The sequence below is a fragment of the Pelodiscus sinensis genome, chromosome 3, assembly GCF_052426305.1.
Source record: "Pelodiscus sinensis isolate ZL-2025 chromosome 3, ASM5242630v1, whole genome shotgun sequence".
Taxonomy (NCBI): domain Eukaryota; kingdom Metazoa; phylum Chordata; order Testudines; family Trionychidae; genus Pelodiscus; species Pelodiscus sinensis.
The window spans coordinates 176,643,831-176,663,876 of NC_143054.1; the positions used below are offsets into that span (position 1 = coordinate 176,643,831).

At 44.6% G+C, this 20,046-nt stretch overlaps 1 long non-coding RNA gene across 1 annotated transcript; it reads left to right on the top strand.

The window, feature by feature from the left end:
- Positions 1–505: 505 nt before the first annotated feature.
- On the top strand, positions 506–19,766 carry LOC149525190 (uncharacterized). The gene is made up of 3 exons (XR_016349059.1): positions 506–601; positions 11,019–11,182; positions 19,423–19,766. It is a non-coding gene; the product is annotated as an uncharacterized LOC149525190 (long non-coding RNA).
- Positions 19,767–20,046: the final 280 nt, after the last annotated feature.

Here is a 20,046-nt window from a genome sequence, read left to right on the forward strand (position 1 = left end):
ACCATGTGTGCAGCCTTCGAGTCCCTTCCCTTCTCCTCACTGCATCAATTTCCCCCAAACAACCAAGGGAAATGGTGGTTTTTCCATCTCTTGATGTCTCCCAGTAAAGACCAAATGCCTTTCCAAAACGTGCGCTGGTTCACAACTCGCTACTGTTCCATATAGGAGGCCTCTGATATGCAGAGGGTCATATTCAATGACCTAAGCATAGCTTAGGGCTTTAAAGTCTGCAAAACTGTGCAAAACTGAGTGTGGCACAGTGAGAAGCCTCTGATATTTCCATGTGTAGCCTGCTTGATCCCTAGAACTGACACTGAGTGATTTGGGGGAAGATACACGGGGAACAGCTCAAGTATACAAAGGGGCTAGCCAGGGGCTAGTCATTAGCCCTGAAGGGCAGGTACAGGTATGGCAGTGACATCACAAGGGCCTTTTACAGCACTTCCACTTATTGGTTAAAGGGGGTTGGGAGGTAGTGACCTCACAGAGAATCCTGACAACGGTTGGGTAGGACAGGCTGCAGGACAGGAGCCATCTCAGAGCCCTCAGGGCTTTGCCACAGACAGTCTACTTCCTGAGGAGTGAATGAATTCAGGATCATGTATGTGCACACAAGGAGGAGCCCCTTTGGAGTTTTCTCCTTTCCTGCTACCAATTGAGCAAGATGACAGATGACACCATAGATAAGCTTTGAATAGAAACTAACAGTCGTTAGTTCGAATTAACTTTGATAGGCGCTACACAGGCAAACTGCTAGTTTGAACTTAATTCGAACTAGCGGAGCACTTAATTCAAACTAGGTAAACCTCATTCTACGAGGACTAACACCTAGTTCAAATTAACTAGTTTGAATTAAGGGCTGTGTAGCCACTTAATTCGAACTAGTAGGAGGCTAGCCCTTCCCAGCTTGACCTGGTGGCCACTCTGGACACAACCAGGGAAACTCGTCTGCCCCCCTCCCGGCCCCGGAGCCCTTAAAGAGGCACGGTCTGGCTACAGTGCCCTGGCCAGGTAAAAGCCTGTCAGCACCCAGACAGCAGACCCTGCACCTGGCACGGCACGAGCCAGCCACCCACTGCCACTCAGCCCTCCACCTCTTCCCGGGAACAGGCTGGCGGCTCCCAGGAGCCTGCCTGGGGCCGCAAGAGACAGGCGCCCGCCTGGTCTAGTGAGGAGATTGTGGACCTCATCCAGGTTTGGGGGGAGGCTTCCAACGTCCACGACCTCCACACTAGGCACAGGAAAGTGGCCGTCTAGGGAAGGATAGCTGCCACCCTGGCCACCAAAGGCCAAATGCGAACCCAGGAGCAGGTTTGCATGAAAATCAAGGTGGTCCACTTAGATCCCCGACCCTGAGCCCTGAGCTTAGAACATAAGAACAGCTGTGCTGGGTCAGACCAAAGGTCCATCTAGCCCAGTGGCCTGTCTGCCGACAGCGGCCCACGCTAGGTACCCTGGAGGGGATGGACCGAAGACAATAACCAAGCCATTTGTCTCATGCCATCCATCTCCAGCCTTCCACAAACTGAGGCCAGGGACACCTTTTCTACCCCCTGGCTAATACCACTCCATGGACCCAACCTCCATGACTTTATCTAATTTCTCTTTAAACTCTTTTATAGTTCTAGCCTTCACAGCCTCCTGTGGCAAGTAGTTCCACAGGCTGACTATTTGCTTTGTGAAGAAGAACTGTCTGTTATTAGTTTGAAGCCTGCTACCCATTCATTTCATTTGGTGTCCTCTAGTCCTTATATTATGGGAACTAATGAAGAACTTTTCTTTATGCACCCTCTCCACACCACTCATGCTTTTATAGACCTCTATCATATCCTCCCTCAGCCTCCTCTTTTCTAAGCTGAAAAGTCCCAGTCTCTTCATATGGGACCTGTTTCAAACCCCTGATCATTTTAGTTGCCCTTTTCTGAACCCTTTCCAAGGCCAAAATATCTTTTCTGGGGTGAGCAGATCACATCTGTACACAGTACTGAAGATATGGGGTACCACAGTTTGATACTTCCCCTCCTCCTTCTTCCCCTGGCTTCCCCCTCCCCTCTCCCACCCTCTCTCTTCCCATCTCTCACCTCCTTTTCCCAGTCTCCCCAGAGGTTAATCCCCCCCCCTCCCAGTTTAGTTTCTATTTTTGGACACACGTGTCCTTTATTTTGTACATCAGGAAGGGGGGCTAGGGAGGGGTAAGTAGAAGGAGGTGAGGAAGAAATGGGGTACAAGCCCCCGATGGGGAGGACCGGGGTGGCTCTGCGGGCTCCTCGGGGTGGAAACTCTCCTGCAGCCCCCCGATTGATCCTTCCGGATGGCAGCCTGCGGCAAGTTCAGCTGCGCTGATGGCCGAGTGCTGTGATATGCTGAGTTTGGGCACTCAGGGCACTCCAAGCCAGGACTGCTTTGCTGTCCCTCATCGAGGTAGACAAGCAAGCAGGGGACCCTGAGAACTGTCTGTCCGGGGTGGAGGTCGGGTCCCTTTAAGCACAGCCATTGGCTAGCCTGAGACAGCAGCTCCATGCTCTAAGTCCTAACCTGATGCCCTGCCGGCACTGCTTCCAGCCAGCCTTAACGTTGGTTCAGGGTCCGCTCAATGTGGACATGCTAGTTCGAATTAGCAAAATGCTAATTCGAACTAGTTTTTAGGTCTAGATGCACTAGTTCGAATTAGCTTAGTTCGAATTAACTACAGGCAGTCCCTGAGTTACGCAGATCCTGCAGTTACGAACGGGGATTTTCTCGCCCCGGAGGACTGGAGCGGCGGGACGCCTGGTCCCGCTGCCCGCCTCCTCTGGGGCGAGAAAAGTTGCTCCCCATCTCCCTGGTCTGCTGGGGGAGCCAGCAGACCAGGGAGACGCTGAGCAAAGCCGCAGAGGACCCGGGCCGGACCACAGCGCTGATCTGGAAGCGCCGTGGTCCGACCCGGGTCCTCCACCACTTTGCTCCGCGTCTCCCTGGTCTGCTGGGGGGGGGGGGAACGCAGCTAGTGCCCCCCCCCCAGCAGACCAGGGAGACGTGGAGCAAAGCCCAGGGCCTGTGGTAGAGCAGGTGGGGCGCTGCCGGTTGGTCCCGCAGCACCATTCCTTGGCGCTACTGGACCAACCCGGCAGCACCTCAGCTGCTCTGCCCCAGGAGTCCTGATTCAGCCGCTGCTGATCAGTTTCAGCAGCAGCTGAATCAGGACACCTGGGGCAGAGCAGCTGGGGTGCTGCTGGGTTGGTCCAGTAGCGCCGAGGAGTGGCCGCGCTACTGGACCAACCCAGCAGCACCCGAACTGCTCTGCCCCAGGCGTCCCCAAGTCAGCCGCTGCTGAAACTGACCAGCGGTTGACTACAGGAAGCCCGAGGCAGAGCTGCTCTGCCCCGGGCTTCCTGGAATCAGCTGCTGATCAGTTTCAGCAGCAGCTGACTTGGGGACGCCTGGGATTCTTAAGTTGAATCTGGTGTCCAGATTCAGCCGCTGTTGAAACTGATCAGTTTCAGCAGCAGCTGAATCTGGATGCCAGTTCCGACTTACATACAGATTCAACTTAAGAACAAACCTACAGTCCCTATCTTGTACGTAACCCGGGGACTGCATGTAATTCGAATTAAGTTAGTTCGAACTAGTGCTGTAGTGTAGACATACCCCCTGTGATTATGTAGCTCAAAATGAAAATATTACTTTGTAGGAGCAGCGTGATCCATTCATAGGGTCACTGAACCAAAATCTCCAGGAAGTGCTACATGCCACTTGGTATCTCATAGTCAAGCAGTTTAGAAGGCTGGGTGACCACTTTATAACACAGTCCAAGAGCATACTTCCAGATGAGCAGAGTCATTTCATTCTGCAAAGGGAGAGGGATTGAGGAAAGATGCTTTGGGGATGGCATCCCTCTCTCTGTGTGACTATCTGATTTTCATCCTCTGTAAATGAAGAAACTCCCTTTATTTCAGTGGGCTATGGATCAGGTCCTCTGTCCCTGAGATTAGAGGTTAACATCTCAATTAAAGCCATGAACCACCAAAACACACACATGCCTATAATTAAGCACATGAGTAGTCCTCTGCTTAAAGTTAGACATTTGCTTGAGTGCTCTGCTGAATGCTAGATCAGAGCCTAATCAATTACGAGTGAGGTACAGCAAGGAGAACATCTATGGCACTGCTGTGATACTTTTCTGCAAAGCTGGGAAAACAAAACAGCATACCCTCAGTTCATGCTATCAATGGGAAGGTTACCTCCATACAAGAAAAAAATGCAGTTAAATTTTACATTTCACAGGAAATTGGTGAAAATTAACCCAAAGCCAGATAATCCACAACTGCAGATTTACAGAAGTGTCCCTAAATATAATCTATGAGACCATACAGTCCATGCCTCTTTATAGTCCTGGTGTTCATGAACATCAAACTAGATTTATAATATTTGTTTAATTTATCTTGCAAGTAGCTAAAGGAAAAGGCTGCTAAATAGCTTAGTATTAATCACACACAGCACACATCAGTTGAGATGTGATTTAGAAAATTTGTCCTTTTTATATCTTTACACATGTAATTTACTAGCTACACAAAACACATCAAAATGCTATACTCATTAACCACGCTACTCATTAGATTCCCATAATTTATTATGTACTCTACTATTTCCCATTAGATAAACTGATATCCTTTATGGTCTTTATGCAAAGCTGAAAGTCAATAATGATCAATTTAATAGTGCATTGTAAAGTAGCTAAGCACTTTATGATGACCCTTGGTTTTGGTACTCCATTGCCCTTTAAACATGTGGTAAAGAATAAACCAAAGTCCAGTTATAAGCATAGTATGGAAAATACCTTGAACATAGATGCATGGTGTGTTAGATCATGGTTAGTGTATTCTGCATGACACAAAAGCTTTCATGCTCTCTTTTAGCAATCTCACAGTGCAGGAAATACAGAGAATTAGTATTTCAAAATGAAATTGCATTTTCAAAGTTAAATTGCAATTACAAACTTTGGAGAAAGTAAATCACTCACAAGATAATAAATAGCCACGTGAAGTCAGAGGGACAAATTTTCCTCTCAATTTCATACTTGTAAGTCTAGGTTGATTCTATTGAAGTATTAAGCCAATGGAGGCACAATTCTGATCTTCTTGAAGTTTCTAGCTATTTTACCATTGCTGTTAGTGGGCAATAGTAGCAGGCTTTAACGCTGGCATAATTAAATGTAGCTAGCACTGATTAATAGTCAGAACACTTCCAACGCAGAGAAACTCAAAAATACCCATAATTTTTTAGACTTCACTTTTCCAAATTTGTCCATCTAAAAAAACAGATGAACTTAATGTATCATAACATTTCTTACTAGCTCGTCATATTCAGAGGAAGAAGATGCCACAAATATGTACTTTCTCATGTGCTACTTCCATTCAGTCATGGGAGAAAATAGATACTATAGTATCAGAGGTTATTTTGAAGGAATATGGCGTGGTGTGGCTATTTATTTTTCTTTCAAGTTCTCAAACACCTGAGATGAGAATCGTTGTCCTAGATGACAGCTTGGCATCCAATGTCCAAAAATATTTTCCCTGTTATTTTGCCTTATCTTTCCAATGCTTCTTTTATCTTCATCATCTGTATTCAGAAAAGCAAACAGAGATCTGCAAAGAGTGGGAAGAGAAAAGAAGATGGAAAAAGTAACTGAAACAAGGGAAAGTTTGCTGTCATTTGATTGAATCAAAATGAAATTAGTATTCTCTGTGAATGCAAATGAAAGCTTTGCAGCCACTGTGGTGCTAACTGTATAATTACATGTTCTCAGAACCAAGTAGATTGCAGTTATCAGTAACAGTTGGGGAAAATGGCAACGATCAGGAAATGTCATTTAATTGTTACGTTTGCAGTCTCCTTTGCAGACAGAGTGACTAGAAAGATTTAACCTTCTTCACTACTTCCTTTTTCTTTTCTCTCCATCCATCCCCTTCTGCAATTGTTTTTTGGCCTTCCTCATACCTTTTTCTTCAATGCACTTCTGTTTCTCTTCCCTTTCTTCCCTTCAGGAACATCGAGACTACAGAGCTTTTCCGGGATACTGGAAGTATCCCGGAAAAGCTCTGCTGCATTCAAGGAATGCATTTGCTTTTCTGAAAAAAAAATCGGAAAAACAGACGCGTTCTTTCAGCATCCCCATAAATCTTGTTTTACAAGGAAGAAGGGATATTCTGAAACAGGGGGGGGGGGGTTCGACATTTGGCCCTGCGTAGATGAGCCAAATGTTGGGAAAGCCTCTTTTGGAAGAAAAGTAGAAAAAGATATACAAATTGCAGTTCGCAATTTGAGTATCTTTTTCTGACTTTTCTTTATAGTGTAGACATAGACTTCTTCACATTTACTTGGTTTCCTTCAATACCTCTTCCTGCTTCTTTCCATCTTTTTCAGCCTCATCCTTTGTTGCTTTCCCTCTTTCTTCCCAACCCCCTTCTTAGATTTTAGCTTCCTTGTATCTTCTATATTGCCAAAAAAGAGTGTTTCATAAACATAAAGCAGCTACACTGAAGGGGTATGTCCACACTAGCCCCCTAGTTCAAACTAGGAAGACTAATGTAGGCATTCAAAGTTGCAAATGAAGCCCGGGATTTAAATATCCCAGGCTTTATATGCATCTTCCTGTCCGGGCGCCATTTTTAAATTCCCTTAGTCTGAACTAACTGCCCACGGCTACACGCGGCAGTCAAATGTTAACTCGAACTAAGTCCTTAGTTCGAGTTAACTGTTACACCTCATTCCACGAGGTGTAACAGTTAATTCGAACTAAGGACTTAGTTCGAATTAACGTTTCACTGCCACGTGTAGCCGCGTGGCAGTGAGTTCGGGCTAGTGAAATTTCAAAATGGCGAACGGATGAAAACATGCAAATAAAGCCCGAGATATTTAAATCCCGGGTTTCATTTGCAACTCCGGTCACCTCATTTGCCTACCTAGCTTGAATTAACAAGCTAGTGTAGACATACCCTAGGTAACTAAATGATCAGGCCTGCTGGCAGGAGGGGAAAAAGGGGTCCACTGATTCAAAATGGGCCAGGGCTACTGATGACTTTTGTTGCTACTACTGCAGTAGCAGTAGCCCAAGGTTCAGGCCCTTAAATTGTCACTGGCATCCCACTCTAGGAAGCATTGAAGTCTTCCTGTGGGAGATTAGCCCCAGCACTCCTTTCCACCTGAGGACGCTGCCCCTTCTGTGGGTTCAGAGCAGCCTTCCTCTCACCTTGCCCAAGGGTGATCACCTTACAATATATTTTAGAAATGTGCAGGTTTTTATGTCTATCTGTCTTGTGGGTCTATCCATCTGTGAGTCTATTTGTTCAAGAACTCCTCGTAAAAGGTAAGCACTAGAACCACCCCATTTGGCATGCAGCTTCCTCTTACCAAACTTAAAGCAAGGTCAGGGTTTGATTGTGTCAGGACAATGGAGAATGCATGGAATTTGATTGTTTCTCATACAATGGAAAGAGATGGGTCTCATAGGAGGGAGTTATACTGCAGAATGACCTTGGGGGGCTGAAAGAGGCCAGAGATGGGAGCTTGGACAGCTACAGCCCCATTGAGCCAGTAGGTAGCCGGGATGGAAAAAGGAACAGCTATTTACTATATACTTCAGAAAATTTGTCTATTTGTGTGTGTGTTTGTCTATGTGTTTGCCTATCCCCCAGCTGGGGTACATGCACCCCTCCCTCGGCTGTGCCCACTGCAGCTTTAGCTGCCATGGACAGGTGCTTCTCACTTGGCCCCAAGCTACTGCAGTAAGAGAGGGCTGGGGTTGTCCTCTCTCCCCAGGGCAGACTGCACACTGAACCTCTCATCTTCAGCTCCATCCCAGAGCAGTGATTTAAATGAAGAAAGACAAAACTGATTTGAGTTAAGGATCTGAGGAACTCCGGGTAAATCTTCTAGTATGTAAATATTTAGGAATAACTTCCATAAATTCTCCATTGTTTTTGATATTCAGAGCATTTGAAAACCACAGTTGGTGTTTTCCTTTATGCCAGGCAACAAATATCCTTCTCAGTCTATTGAGAATCAAATTGCAGGTAACATGCACAAAACTTACAAGTAATAGAAAGTTTCCTTTGCACTGAAAACGGCTAACAGGATCATACATTCAAAATGCTAAGATAAAGAGACATTCTATGTAAGTCAAAACGAATGAGAAAACATACAGCAAAATGGACAACTACAGCTTGTAACAGCATTGCAATAAGTATTTAACTAAAAGTATGGAACAAAAAACAGGACTATGAAGCACTTTAAAGACTAACAAGATGGTTTCTTAGGTGATGAGCTTTCGTGGGCCAGACCCACTTCCTCAGATCAAATAGTGGAAGAAAATTGTCAAACCATATATACCAAAGGATACAATTAAAAAAAAGTGAACATTTCTATCACTAACTAAAAGTATGTTTGACATGAGTTGCATAACTGTAGCAATTTCCAAGAGGTTTTTGGGCTCGCTTCCCTCTCCATTTGTCTAGTGGCGATGGTTAGTGTAGCACGCAGATTCTGCAACTTTCTAAAGAAATGCACAGACCAGTAACAAACTCTTCTGGGATCAATGCTGCCACAGTGCATGGAGTGGGATTTTCAGAAGTGTTCATCATCAGCTGCTTTCTGCTCCCCTTCAAATCAATGTGAGTTTCATCAAAGCTCCATCCACTAACTCATAGATAAAAGAGCATTGCAAAGAAGCAATGGAAGAGAGCCAACAAAAGCACTAAAGAACTGAAAATGTTTTCCCCTTCTTTCTGTCATAAGATGCAGAAGCAGCCAGGGAAGATTGCAGTTCATTCAACAATACCTAAGAATAGAGCCACTTGGTCTAACAGAACCCCATGTAATACAAAATGCATCAGCACATCTGATTAACAAGACAGGTAGCTGTGAACATATCATGCCAGCATGCTCTGTGCTCTGCGCTGGCTCCCTGCTGAATGCAGAATCAGTTCAGAGTCTTTACCTTGATAATCAAAGGCCTGCATGGAACTAACCCGAGCTACCTGAAAGAGCCCAGCTGCAACAATGCAAACGTTGGTCAAAATAAGGGACTCCTGAGGAAACTTTGTTGGGAATTGTTCGCTGAGGAAAAATGCTGGTTTATTGACACTGTTTGGGAGAGAGGACTTATTTTGACAATTTTCTAACTAAAAAATAAATAAATAAAGAGTTGAAATCATCCAAAGGTTTCGTTTTGATGACTTCTGTGGAAAATTTCCATTTTTGCAATTCAAAATTACTTTTTATTTAAAAACTCAAGCTAATAAGAGTAAAAGGTTAATTAAGAAAAAAGTCAAAGTTGAAACAAAATGTTCTGATTGGCCAATACCACTGCCTCCCATGCTCTACACATCCCTAGTCCCCCAGTCCCAAAATTAGTTTTTTGGCTCATGAAAATTTTCAGGATTGTGGCTTTTCTTTGTGAGTCAGAATAGGAACAAAATTTGCACCTAATGAAAGTTTTCATGGGCAGGGAAAACTGTTTCCCCATCACTCTAATAGTCATCACTTCCATGAGGCAGATCTTCACTACAGAACTCACTTCTGCAAGAGGAAAGCCAGCCATGAAACTAACCTCTTTAAGTGTGCATCTACACTGCACCATAGCCCAAAATAAGATGCAGTTTGAGCTATGCAAATTATGTATCATTACAAAATAGCTTATTTTATAATTTGGTGCTGTCTACAAGCACCAAAGTTTGAAATAAAGTACTATTCCAAAATGTCCCATACTCCTCATGAGGTGTCCAGTGCCACTGGAATAGCAAGCCCATTATATTTAAAAATAATGGGTTTGCTATGAAGACGTGGGATAGCTATTTTGTGATACTCCGGTATCCCAAAATAGAGTTGCGGTGTAGATATTGCCTAAGGGATAAATACAGAACTGGATACTTTGACTTGGGGAGGAATGTGTGTCTAGAACTTACTGTGGGACAGCTATGATCTAACCAGGCTATTTCTCCAGAAGGATGGGGAAAGAAAGATAAATGCATTTGTCATTTCTGGTTTGCTATACTGGAAAATATTCAGACACTCTAGCAACAGCAGCTAGATAAACGTGATCCACCTCTGTCTGCTTGTTTTTCCCACAGTCATATGAAACAGATAATATGGGATAGTACTACCTCATTAGGGGTGTGTCTAGACTACAGGGTTTTGTCAACAAAAGTGGACTTTTGTCGACAAAACTAAACCTGCATCTACAGTACCGCTGAGTTCTGTCGACATAACGTCGACAGAACTCAGCAGTTTTGTCAACGCTGGTAAACCTCATTTTACGAGTAATAACGCCTTTCATCGACAGAGTTCTGTCGACAGAAGGCATTATTGCATCTAAACTGTCCTTTGCGTCTACACTGCCATGTCGACAAAGCAGTTTGCTTTGTTGACAGAACTGGATGTAGTCTAGACGCTCTTTATCGACAGAAGCTTTGTCGACTGTATCTGTCGACAAAACTTCTGTCGACAAAAGCCTGTAGTCTAGACGTACCCTATGATATGTGATCATTGTGTACACATGAAGATAAAAATATTCTAAATCCTGGTCAGTGGGAAAAAGCTTCTTCCTCTACTCCAGATTCAGTTGACAATTCAACCTTAGACAATAATCACCACTGGTATTTCTGCAATTCTATATATTTCCAGGTTACCACCAATAGCCAAATGATTGTCTTCCTTCCCCTTTACTTTGAATTCAGGTCAGGTGAATACTAGCAGCATTTCATACAGTGTATCTGTAAAAGAAAACACTTTAAATAATTTGAGTTAGGCAGAACTGTTTCAGTCAGTTATGAAACCCTCCTATTTATCCAGAGGTTGTTTATGATTTTTCCTTCCTATCTGTAAACTGAATGCTCATCGTGAAATCTACTATATCCACTCTACCTCTCCTAGTTAAAAGTAGAACAACTTTCCTTCATATTTTAAAATTAAATTATTTCTAGATTGTATTATGCTTCCAATCTCTTTTTGTTAAGAAAATTACCTTTCATATTTTCATGCAGCATTCTGAAATCACACAAAAGAAATAAGTTCTCATATTTGAAAGCAATGATGGAAAAGGTAAAGAGATGGCTAGCAAAATATCAGAAGATCCTATTTGCATCAGATTTCTCCGCATGAATGCTCACAGTTCCAGCTGAAACTAAGTTTCTCCATAACAGGAAAGGTAATTAATTCAAAACAAAAGATACATTAGCCCATACATAAAATATAGAAGAGTAGTAATGGTTCAAATCCCTACATCATGCAGTTATAATTCTATAGTATTCTGTGTTAATATTATTAACAGTATTTTATTTTTAAATAATGTAGGTTGCTTCATTGCATCTAAATGATCAGTCCTTATGCAACAATAGAGTATGCTAGCAAAAACATTTAAAAATTCTTTAAAGGAATTTAATTTGTTTCCAAGAAAAAGAACAGCATTTAAGGTCTTAAAAAGAGAAATTTCTTTCTAATAGTTTTCCGTCTAAAGTGTAATGGGCAATTAGATGGTCAAGTAAGCAGCAGGAATTGAGCATGCTTCTGCTCAGGTAGCCCTGGAGAATGACATACAGTAACTGTTATCTTCAGCTTTTATGGTGTTATCCTAGAATAACTCAGTGAAAATGGATTGCCGCTGGCAAGTCATGACAGGAAAGAAGTCTTCCTGACATATTTTATGTATGGATGACATCATGTCTACGGATAACAGTCTTTACCATCCATCAAAATTATAGTACATAAATAACTGTGCTAAACACTGAGACATTCAACAAGGGCAAGTAGATAGTAATGAATATAAATTAGAAGCTAGAATTGTAGAAAATTCTGTGAGGCAGCTGATCTGCCACTGACTGACATTTTAATTAATAACTAAATGACTACAAAAATCAACATGGTATTTGTTAAATGGATTAAAAACTGACTAATAGGTCCCCAAAATGTAATTGTGAAAGAATAACAACAATCTAGCAGGACTCTTTCTAGTGAGGTCCTGTAGTAACAGTTCTTGTTCCTATGCTACTTAATATTTTTATCAATGATCAGGAAGAAAAAAAACCAATTACTGATAGGCTGCGTCTAGACTGGCATGATTTTACGGAAATACTTTTAACGGAAAAGTTCTTTCGTTAGAAGGATTTCCGCAAAAGCGTGTCTAGATTGCCACGGATGCTTTTGCACAAAAGCATCTGTAGCCAGTCTAGGCGCGATTTTCCGCAAGAAAGCCCCGATCACCATTTTAGCCATCGGGGCTTTTTTGCATAAAACAGTTCTTCTCTGTCTACACTGGCCCTCTTGAGCAAGTATTCTTATGCAAGAGGGCTTTTTCCCGAGCGGGAGCGTGAAAGTATTTGCGCAAGAAGCACTGATTTTGTATAGTACAAAGTCAGTGCTCTTACGCAAATTCAAGAGGCCAGTGTAGACAGCTGGCAAGCTTTCGCTCAAAAGCTCTTGCTTTTGCACAAAATCTTGCCAGTCTAGATGCACCCATAAAGTTTGCAGATAGTACAAAGATTGGAAGAGTGGTAAATAATGAAGAAGACATGGCATTAATACAGAGCAATCTGGATAGTTTGATAAACACAGAGTAAGCAAACAATATGGGTTTCAAGTACTGTCAAATGTGAAGTCTAGGAGCAAAGACTGCCGTCTCTACTTAAAGAATGGTGGACATATCCCAGAAGCAATGACTAAAAGAGATTTGGGAGTCATGATGGATAACCAGCAAATATGAGCTCTCAAAGGGCATGTCTACACTGGGAAACTATTTTGAAATTACTAAAATGGACTTAACTCCCAATTTAACAAAATCAAGATAGTGTGTCCCCATTTCAGGAAAGCATTGAAATTAGTTTGAATTATTCCAAAATAGCGCAGCCACATTGACTGGAGCCCGCCTTGGACTTAGAGCTCCCGGAAGCACTCAGATGAGGGCACTAGAGGGTATGTCTACACTACAAAGTTAATTCGAACTAACGGACGTTAGTTCGAATTAACTTTGATAGGCGCTACACTAGCGCTCCACTAGTTCGAACTTAATTCGAACTAGCGGAGCGCTTAGTTTGAACTAGGTAAATCTCATTCTACAAGGACTAAGCCTAGTTCGAACTTACTAGTTCAAATTAAGGGTTGTGTAGCCCCTTAATTCGAACTAGTGGGAGGCCAGCCCTCCCCAACTTTCTCTGGTGGCCACTCTGGCCAACACCAGGGAAACTAGTCTGCCCCCCTCCCGGCCCCAGACCCTGCACCTGGCATGGCTCGAGCCAGCCACCCGATGCCCCCTCTTCCCGGGACCAGGCTGGCGGCTCCCGGGAGCTTGCCAGGGACCGCAAGAGGCGGGCACCCGCCTGGTCTAGTGCGGACATCATGGACCTCATCCATGACCTCCGCACTAGGCACAGGAAAGTGGCCGTCTAGGGCAGGAGAGCATCCAGCCTGGCCACCCAGGAACAGGTGTGCATGAAAATCAAGGGGGTCCACTGAGACCCCCGACCCTGAGCCCTGAGCTTACAATGGCCATCCTGGGTCAGACCAAAGGTCCATCTAGCCCAGTAGCCTGTCTGCCGACAGCGGCCAACCCTGGGGACCCTGGAGGGGATGGACCGAAGACAGTGACCAAGCCATTTGTCTCATGCCATCCATCTCCAGCCTTCCACAAACTTTGGACAGAGACACCACTCCTACCCCCTGGCTAAGACCACTCCATGGACCCAACCTCCATGACTTGATCTCACTTCCCTTTAAACTCTGTTCTAGTTCTAGCCTTCACAGCCTCCTGCAGCAAGGAGTTCCACAGGTTGACTATTTGCTTTGTGAAGAACAACTTTCTGTTACTAGTTTCAAGCCTGCTACCCATTCCTTTCCTTTGGTGTCCTCTAGTCCTTCTTTATGGGAACTCATGAAGAACTTTTCTGTATGCACCCTCTCCACCCAACTCATGCTTTTAGAGACCTCTATCCTGTCCCCCCTCCGTCTCCTCTTTTCTAAGCTGAAAAGTCCCAGTCTCTTTAGCCTCTCTTCATATGGGACCTGTTCCCAACCCCTGATCATTGTAGTTGCCCTCCCCTCTCCCACCCTCTCTCTTCCCCTCTCCCACCTCCTTTTCCCAGTCTCCCCCAGTTTTGTTCAATAAAGAGAGATTCTATTTTTGACCACACATTTTCTTTATTTTGTACATCAGGAAGGGGGGCTAGGGAAGGGTAAGTGGAAGGAGGTGAGGGAGGAATGGGATACGAGCCCCCGATGGGGAGGACTGGGCTGGATCTGCGGGCTTCTGGGGGTGGAAGCTCTCCTGAAGCCCCCCAATTGCCCCCTCTCCCCAGATGGCAGCCTGCAGCAAGTGCAGCCGGGCTGATGGCCAAGTGCTGTGATGTGCCCAGTGTGGACACTCAGGGCTCTCCAAGCCAGGACTGCTTTGCAAGCAGGGCACCCCTGAGAACTGTCTGTCTGGGGTGGGGGTCGGGTCCCTTTAAGCACAGCCCTCGGCTAGCCTGAGACAGCAGCTCCACGCTTTAAGTCCTCATCTGATGCCCTGCCGGCACTGCTTCCAGCCATCCTTAACCTCGGTTCAGGGTCCACTCAATGTGGACATGCTAGTTCGAATTAGCAAAATGCTAATTTGAACTAGTTTTTAGGTCTAGATGCACTAGTTCGAATTAGCTTAGTTCAAATTAACTAATTCGAATTAAGTTAGTTTGAATTAGTGCTGTAGTGTAGACGTACCCTAGGAGGGCAGATATTTCCTATGGCTGCTTGGTCAGTCATGCTGTGTCACGTGCTTTCAGGGGCTCCTATCTATGGCTGGACACTATCACAAGCCACTCCTCCACTGCCTCCACCCTTCTGGGACACAAAAGGGAAGGAGTGGGCATGTGACTTTTTGTGGTCTGATTGCCGTTGCAGATGTCACAGCACTCACAGCATGGAGCCAGAGCTGCTGCAAAGCAGTGCTAGGTTCACAGGCCTCATGCTGCACCTCACGGCACAGAACTTCCACACAGCCTGCATGTTGTTCCAGCAGGACGAGAATAAGGACCTGCAGTACAAACCCCACCATGGACTGCAGGCCCTGCTCACTCAGGTCCTGGCTCTCCTGCTGCTGCAGATGCCCTTTAATCCCCTGGACACGGAGGAACACTGCTTCTAGCAGTGGGAAACGAGCACAGACTGTATGGGACAATCAGCAGGGGCTACAGAACTTCCGCATGCGGAAGTCCATCTTCCGGGAGTACTGCAAGTAGCTCACCCCAGCCCTCAGGCGACAGGACACCCGCATGTAATCCAACATCCCCGAGCAGAAGCACATGGGCATCAACCTGTGGAGACTTGCCACGCCAGACACCTACCTCTTTATCAGCTCAGTGTGGGGAAATCCAGCTGGGGACGTGCTCCTGCAGGTAGCCATGGCTATCAACCACATGCTGCTACAGAGGGTTGTCACTCTGGGGAATGTGGACAGCATCATGGATGGCTTGGCTGCCATGGGCTTCCCCAGCTGTGGGTGGAATGTAGACAGCACCAACATCCCCATCCTGGCCCCTGACCACCATGCCTCAGACTTGGTATTTCTCCACGGTGCTGCAGGCCCTTGTGGATCACCAAGGATGCCTCATGAACATCAGTGTCAGATGGTCAGAAAAGGCGCACAACACCCACATCTTCCGGAACTCCTACCTGTTCTGAAAGATGCACGCCAGCACTTTTTTCCCCAGCTGCACCATCAGAGTCGAGGAGGTGAACATACACATCATCATCCTTGGCGATGCAGCCTACCCTTGATCCCCTAGCTAATGAAGCCCTACACAGGCAACCTGGATCCCAGCAAGGAGCAGTTCAATGCCAGGCTGAGCAGGTGCCACATCGTTGTTGAATGTGCATTTGGCTGATTAAAGGAGAGGTTCAGGAGTCTCCTCACCTGCCTGGACCTCAGCAAGTGCAACATCCCCTGCTGTGTGCTCCTCAACTTTTGCAAAAGCAAAAGGGGGAGACTTTCCTGCTGGGGTGAGGGGCTGAGGCTAAATGTCTGGACAGGGAATTTGAGCAGCCAGATATCAGTGCCATCAGGAGAGCACATCAAGGGGCTGTGCTCATCAGAGAGGCCTTGAGGGAGAGTTTCATGTAAGGTCAATTGTGAAACTCTCCTCCATGCCTCTCCACAAGAGGCCCCTGCATTCCCTGTGTGTGTCTTTCCTCACCTACCCCTCTCTTTCTCAGCCTCCCTTCCTATCTCCCTCAGTCCCCTGCAGAGCTAACAATAAAGCCATCTCTTGGGGGGAAAACAGGACTCTTTATTGTGGGGGCCTAGAACAAGGGAGGGACTGGGAAAAGAACCTAGAATGGGAGAGAAGGGAGAAGGGCTCAGGGATGGGGATGGGAGAGGCACCTGTGTCCAGGTGGTCTGGAGGCTTTAGCTGTCCAAGGGGACCCACTGCCCCATGTTCTGGGGCCCTGGTGGTCCCTGGGGAAGTTAGAAGAAGAAGGCATTACTTAGGAAAGTGAAGAAAAAACCCTGCTGAAGCATGTTGGTATATGCCCAAATATATACTCTGCACAGCTCTCTACTCACCTAAGCAATGTCTCCCCCATCTGCACTCATATTTTTAGCAGTGTGGTGTTCTGCTGCCTCCCTCTGACATGGTGGTAGTAGGGGTCACCCCTCCTGCCATTGCCCAGTGCCAGGGCCCTGTAATCCATAGGATAGTTGGGGCAGCTGCTGCGGGGCCCCCAAAAGTGCGGGACATGGGACCAGCCACCCTGATTCATCCTATGACTGGGACAACATATCCCTTATCTTAAACACTGTGCTTGTCTGTTAAAATTATAAACTTTTTGTGCAGGGACTGTCATGCAATGGAACACCTAAATACATATAAATAATACAGTTATAGGACATTATTACACAGAAGACAGTTTCCCTCCCCTCCCCCCAAATCAGGAGGGATGAGAATGCAACACAACGTAGGACACTCCTTAGTTTTGAGAGATGTTAAGATCTATGGATCTGATTCTCCTCCCACTTATATCAGTCCAGAAGTCAGAGAAAGGTATTACCACAGGGGTTACTCATGATTTACACTAGAGATAAGAATCAAGTCCAATGTGAGGAAATTAAATGGTCCAATGCTTCCATTTTACATTTAGTCTTAAGCAATATCCATTCTGTTTTATGAATGCTTTTAGAAAAGAATGGGCCAGATCCTGTAGACCTGCCTCACTCAAAACCCATTGACATGAATGGAGATTTTGGCTGATTCCGGACTGTAGAATGTACCTTATTTCAAAAGCGTACTTACTTTCTCTATAATAACAGATATGAATCACTTGCAAATGAGTGCAAGTTCTTACCCATGCCCAATTGGGATTTACATTTTTTGCACGAAGTATTTTGGCCTGCTCCCAATTATAGGGCTTTGACCTCAGTTGTTTGCTTCCCTCTAAAATGAAGCAAATCCTCAATTTTTAAGCTGCAGCCACTGCAGACATGGAGAGACCAGTAAGCGAAACATAAACAATACGTTCAATGTACCAACATGGAACATTACTTTCTTCCCCAGTGTCTTTTTAATTGTTAAATTTAAAGTCTTTAGACTGAATATCCATAAAATGTAATGAGCTCCTCAGCTGGACTTCTGCTCTGCTCCTGTATAGTCTTATAGTTTTTAAAATGCAGCTATTTTTGTTTTGTGATATGTTGCACATTCCCAGGTCCTTTATGTCCTATACTCATTTTCCACCCACAAAGGGGTCCTCGTGCTATTACTTTACTGACTCAGCTAGGGACAAATTCACCCCAGGATAAAAAATGAACTTTCCAAATTTTTTCTTGAGTTTTCAGAGCATTGACCTGTGATTACTATACAATTGACTTTGCTTAGTCTCCTTTGACCAGTTCAGCCCTGCGCTGATATCAGATCAGGCACAGGGACAGAGAGCTTCTCTTGAAGGCTGTTTTAATTTGCAGCCTAGCCAAAACCACCCCTTTGAGTCTCTGGGCATACAAATGCCAAATATCCCCATCCTTCAGCAGCCCCTGCACACTCCAGCTGTGCATCCTGAAGTGGACAGTGTAGAGCCAGCTGTATCAGTTCTTCATATGTCTTGAAGGCCCCCTGATCCAAAGATATTCCCTGGGCATAGTACTTGTGGTCACCTTGCACCTGTACAGTGAGTGTACAGTGGTCATAAACCAGGTCTGAATGGTCATCTATGCTGTCCACAGACAGCATATCCTGTCAGGGCAAATGTAAGTTATAGAGGAACTTGTATATTCCACCTGTAGGCACCAAGAACCCAGCTATCCCAGGCACATTTCCCTTCCTCCACATCCAACTATACCACCTCTTTCAGTGGCAGGAGGAATTTACTGTGACACACCCATTGTGGATATGGTGACTCCTTTTCTTCACCTGTTTGAAGTTCTGTAGCTCCTGGTGATCCACCCACAAGGGAAGGTAGGAGGGGACCAGAAGTGAAATTTTTTAAAGGAGGCTAGAATGTGGGGATGGTGCTCTGTCTGGTGAAATGGGTTGGAGGAGAATTTGTATATAGTCTGGGACTACTAAAAGAATGGTGCTAGTTCTGAATTTGGACATGCTTTCTGAAAAGATATCACAGAATGTCAAGCATTTATGAGGATCCTGGTGGACAGATATGGCAGCAGGTACAGTGACACCATCACCAACAGCCCAACAGCAGGTATTATTAACAGAAATGATAAGTTTGACAAAAGCACAACTGCTAACAATGTAAAACTCAATAAATGTGCTGACGAAATATTTTTACAAAGGGGTTTGCAATGTCACCTTCTTGGTTGAAAGGCTTTTATTTTGCATTTTTAGACAAGTGTAGATATTTAGATGCATTTGAACATGGCAGAGTGAATGTAATTGTTCTACTTGTATCTTAGCCTAACTGCAACAGTTTGACATCATCGCAGAAATGCAATGTCTCACTAAAACCATATTATCAACTAATTTATACCAACTAGTTACAATTTACCCCAAGGGGAAGATCATGGCTACTGAAATCCAGATTAATAGATTACATATAAATCAAAACTCAATCAATAGAGCCAGCAATACACAGATTCCTCTTCTTAACACAACCAATATTAGCCCCTGAAATGTTAAAATAAAACTTCTGGAAATTGAAACCATATAACATAAATAATTATTATTTATTATTGAACTGGGCAGTTCATAAATTTCAGATAACTCCAGGACCGTTAAGTGGCCTGGAGCTCTCCCTTTATAAAATAATATGCTGCTCTACCTGTGTAAAAATAGCATTGGATGAACCTCAAAAGTGAGGGTAAGTATACAAAACTTATTCCAAAATCTTCAGGCTGTCACCCATATCCTTTGGCCCAGAGGCAGCTTTCAGGCTCCCTCAAATTTGCTCCATCACTTACCCCTCTCGTTTCAGTGCAAGAGAAGGTGTTGCAGGTGAAAGGCCACATTTACCAGCTGTGCACCAGTGATGAAATGAACCCTTCCATTTGAATCTCTGAAAGGATCAATAGCACATGCTACCTGCCTGCAGAAGTACTGATTTTGACTGACAACCCAGACGCATTTTCTTTGAAAAGGTTTGAATGCACTGAACAGAGGGACTGAAAAAACTATATATTCTAGCTGGGAACATGACCTCCAGGCTGTTTTGCTGGTATGCTGAAAGCGGCAGTACATCTGGGTAATCTTTTCTGCTGCTTCTTTTCATTCTTTTGTTTAGTTCATTAAATAAGAATGATGTGCATAATACATATAAAATAGACCCCAAAAAGGATATGCTGAGTCTGAGCACTCATTTTATTAATCTATTAATCTTGGCCATGCAGAAGTGGAGATTAAACATAACCTCACAGATCATTAAATAAAATATTGAAGTGTATGCGTGCTAAAGGACAGACCAGAGAGACCCATGTTATACCTTTCTCTAGCTCCTTGCTTCCAGTCTTATTTTCATACGCTCTCACATTCACTCCATTAACTGCTCATCCTACTGTTACATGGTGAAGTAGATTTTGGAGAGGTAAACAATAAGATAGGC